Source organism: Watersipora subatra, chromosome 9, assembly GCF_963576615.1.
Source record: "Watersipora subatra chromosome 9, tzWatSuba1.1, whole genome shotgun sequence".
NCBI lineage: Eukaryota > Metazoa > Bryozoa > Gymnolaemata > Cheilostomatida > Watersiporidae > Watersipora > Watersipora subatra.
The window spans coordinates 28,540,363-28,545,466 of NC_088716.1; positions in this window are offsets into that span (position 1 = coordinate 28,540,363).

Here is a 5,104-nt window from a genome sequence, read left to right on the forward strand (position 1 = left end):
TTGGGTTGCGAGATGCAGATTTTGGGTGCGAAGGGACAGGGCCGCAGTAAGTTTCAAGTCTGCATGTCAATCAGCACAACTTTGGAAACGATACAAGCATTCATCATTAACTTAGCAGTCAGTCAGGGGATAAGTGTCATTATACCAGAGATCATACAGTAGTTGTCAAGTGTAGGAGAGATCATAGCTGTTAAGTAAGCTAGAGATCATAGTTGTGAAGCATATTAGTGAACCCTCCCCCAGTAAGGTACAATATTTGATCAACAACTGTGCTATCATTTGTGGTCTTGCCGTTACATAACCATAAAAATAGATCCAGCATAGTAAAGGTTTTTTTTTTTCAAATGCTGTTCTTATGTTTGCGAGACAGGAAGTTCCCGTGGAATGTTTTTTTTGTAGAAGATGTTTCGAAACCCCAGCTAGCTTGTCTTGCATTTCAAAGGTCAAATGACAGTACGCTAAAATACATCTATTTATAACGATATAATCATGATATTTTATTTTTTCAGCAATGATTTTGATGTTAGAAGAACAAAAAACCAGTTTTTGAGACAAAACGCCGGATATGTAAGCGCTTAGCAGTGCCATAAGGAAGTCATTTTTTTGGCTAAACAGACACATGCATGCGATGTCACTGCTGACAAATAGCCTATGTGTGACTAAAGTACTTCTGTTGACTGCCATTCTAACATATTTTCCTGTCTAAATAAACCACTCTACATTTGTCCATTCCGTTACTCAACATGGCAGTAATTATAATGCAAGGTTAAAGTAGGTTCCAGAAAAACCAAAAAACTCTGCCGTAGTTACACATTCCGTATTAATTTTTGAGCGACGATTATAAAATACACCAACAGCTTGTTCATCTCCTCCTGTGGAGTCGCCCTATTTGCATACCATGTGCTGGGACGATGTAGATGATCATGGTTCTCTCCCTTCCTATAACCATGGCTTTTCGTGGCAGGTTTCAATAGTAGTTTGCCATAGCCTTCTGTTGCATGTTTTTATTGAGACACTATCTCTAGCTGAACATTGGCTCGCAGAGGAACTCTTCCGCTTTTTGTCAGGTTTTGCCTTAGTCATGTTACAGTAGGGTTTGGGTTGCTAGCCACCCTACTCATCCACGCTGGAGCGCAGATGGTGGAACCGGTTTGGTTTAGCCACCGATGGCCTGACTTGGCACAGGAGCAATCATGGTTGGATGCCCTCACGAAGACCACCCATGGTTCTTATGTGACTCAAACTACTGATCAATTGATCATAAGACAGTCCCCTGACCACTGAACCACATCTGCTTCTTTCATGTTCCTGTAGAGTGTGCAAACAAAAGAGTCTTACAAAATGCAAGTTTAAAACACATAAAAGTAAGCTATATTTAATAATCGTATTTTTCAACCTATTAATACATGCTCAGTTTTCATAAATAATGTTTTTGAACGAACAATTTTTAAACAATCTATTTTAAAAACGAGCGGTTATTAATAAAATTATATAGCATCGTAGCTTGTTCTGGCTGATATTTTGCAAAGATAACAAGTCTTTTTGTTCATTTTTACGTTTTTAAAATGTTGGTGAAATCTGGTATTTGGTCAAAATAACACAAGAATATTATTCACAAACCAATCTGTAATATTATTTGCTACTGTTAATGCAATAATATTTTGTGCTATCAGTTACCCTTTAAGTAGTCATACGCAAAGATAAAGTGTAGTAAACAGATGGAAGGTAACAATGATATTGTACCTTCAGAGTGCTCATTCTACAACGATGAAGATACTTGTTATTAAAGATTACAATATTTAAATTAATCCAATCTGCCTATTGTATAGATCTATGGGCATATCTAGGCAGAATTGACAATTAGCCAATGGTTCTGCTTTTATGTAAGAATGACGAGTCATGCACTCTTTTGCTATTTAGATGAAGGGCCTTGTTCATTTATAATAAAAACTCCACCCATCAAGCATTCCATAGAACAACAGCAGACGGTTTATCAAGTTTAAACTGTCCACTTACTAGAGCTGTCGCTGCCTTCATTGCTAAGTGAGCTGTCGCTGACAATTATGTGAGTGCACCGATGAAGAATAACAACAGGCCTATTCTTCTTAGCCTTCTTGGAAAATGGAGACCTCAAGTTATTTTCTGTAATATCCCATATCTATTATCTTTGTAGCTAGACCATAAGTTCCACATCTATTATCTTTGTAGCTAGGCCATAAGTTACACATCTACTATCTTTGTAACTAGGCCATAAGTTTCACATCTACTATCTTTGTAACTAGGCCATAAGTTACACATCTATGATCTTTGCAACTAGGTGGTTCCAAGGTTACAAAGATAAAAGGGGGATCGCATAGTCAATATTCACACTGCAACTGTTGCGGCAGGATTTGGTTGGATAATTTTATGGCAGCCCTCTTTTGGTATTCACTGGTACTGAAAGACTCCATCCTAATAGCCCTCCGTTCTGATACTTCTAATGCAGTAGTAGTTCTTAACCCGAGTTCGGTGAATCCTAGAGTGAGTCAGTCGGTGAGTGAGTCAGTCTCACGGGTTCGATGGAGGTCAGAAAAAGGCAACAGCGGAAGATAAACTGATTCATTGGATAAGGTCATGCGTTTATGGAAAGATATGTAATTTGTTGTGAGTTCAGCATTGTATCGGTTTTGTTCTTTGAATGCAGTGATGTTTATACACAGTTCATTTTGTGTACCAGTCCAACATATATTTGTATTAGCTGTAGAAAAAACATTTTATTTAAAAAAAAAGGCTTGGTAAAAGCACATATGAAACTGGTAGAGTTCAGTATGTCCAATAAGTTACAGAACCACCGACCTGGTGTATTGCTTCTTTATGGTTAAAAAATGGTTCTTCATAACATCATATAATACTCGCATCAATAAAACTATAAAGAATGATTTACTAAAGCATTTATCCATCAAAAAATAGCAGCACATACGGAAGTGGTAGTCTTGGAGGATTAAAACTGCGGCCAGTGATATCCGTTATATAATGAAACCGAGTTGTATGGTTATTCATCAATTCACTGTAAAATGATTTGATTAAATTTGCTTGTAATTCAAAATCGAAAATTAAAAAAAAGATCAATAGAATACTTTTAAACAAAGCATCAGCCGACCATATTATTAACAATCATGGACAATGTGCTCAGCAGCGTATTAGTCCATAGTTCGATTTCAAGATGACATCCAATAAGATATTATAAAATTACAGTGGACCACCATACGACATAAATACGTTTCGGTGTTGGCATCGTAAGGTGAAAATGTTGTATAGTGGGGTATGAAAACCCATATTAATTGCTTAATGCAAAAGCTCTCTAGTAAAAACATCAAAATTTTGTATATTGTATGTACTGTACATATTAAAAATTAAATTCAAAATTGTGTATTAACCTTAGTAACTATAGTTACCTACAGTAACTATAGTGTATTTAGTGGTTATGATTTGCCATAAAATGTAACATTACAATGTACAGTATGTACCGTATGGAGCTCTTATCTTCCAGACAGACGTACAACATAAACTTTGAATTTAACTTAAATAAATGTAGCTTACTAAACACACACTTAAAGCTAAGTTTTAGTATTTTACCAAACCAAACTTCAAGTTTGTCATTGTATTAATTTTATTATTTGTTTCTGGTTTTGTTTTTACTATAACTTATGACGAATAATGCCGAACTTAACGAGTGAGCATTGTATCTCTTTCAGGCATTGTGAGAAGGATTTCGGCGAATAGCATATTAGCATCTTTGTTATTCCAACGTATTTAGCATAACTGACTACCAAATTAAAACTTTGAGAGACATTGTTGATGTCGTATGACAAAAAAAATGTCATCAAGAGGAGACGAAGAAACATCGTAAGGAAAAAACTGAAAAACAGGGATGATGTAACTCAGGGATGCACTGTATAAGCCTCTTCAACAACATGTAAGTCTATACCATACCGTTGAAGCATAAAAATGCAATGGCTGTCTTTGTAAGTCAGCCGTTTTGTGATGGAGCACCTCAGCTAATAAGATACAGTTATTGGAACCTTTTTTAATTTTATAGCAAGTAAGATACATTTAGATGGTAGGTATAGCAATATACTGTAACGAAAAATATATTTAGAATGCTGGAGTTGTCTGCTGAATGTCGCAGTCATACGAATATGACAATGAAGCTGGGAGAGTTGTGAGAATATTAGTGACTTGCGTAGTTTGTCACTAGACAGAGAAGGGTTTCCTACTGCAATGATGACCTACCAACACTTTGATAGACAAGCTGGGACACCTTTGACCTACAAGGTTCTGACTGATAGCCAATCCTACAAACTGTCAGCATGTACTATGAGTCATTGTCCACAACCCATTATTGATCGACTACAGATAGATATACTTGATCAAAAATAATTTAGTCATTGACAGCTATCAGGCTACCAAAAGCTGACACAATTTGGATCGACTCTAGCGTAACAAAATTTATAACATGTATATAAGATTTATATACAAGATTTCGAATTAGAATATACAAGATTTCGATCGAACTGGTGTAACAAAATGTATAATATTAATTCTGTTGAATCAATGATAATAATAATAACACAGCTTTATCAGACTTCATTCCCACGAACTTTTCATCCTTTGGACAGCGTCTGGATTTGGATGATTGTCTGATGCGCCGCGACTGTCCAAAGAATGACAACTATGACTAATAGATGTCTCTTGCGACAGACGACCCGAGCAACGCATGCACATGAGTGACAGTCGTACTGCAAGTTTCATTTGTTATTATTACTGTTATTAATATTATAATGTACCATATTGTAGGTATAACCATATCTTACTGTCTCATGTACACTGTATATGCATCCTGTACCATATTGTAGGTATAACCATATCCTACTGTCTCATGTACACTGTATATGCACCCTGTACCATATTGTAGGTATAACCATATCTTACTGTCTCATGTACACTGTATATGCATCCTGTACCATATTGTAGGTATAACCATATCTTACTGTCTCATGTACACTGTATATGCATCCTGTACCATATTGTAGGTATAACCATATCTTACTGTCTCATGTACACT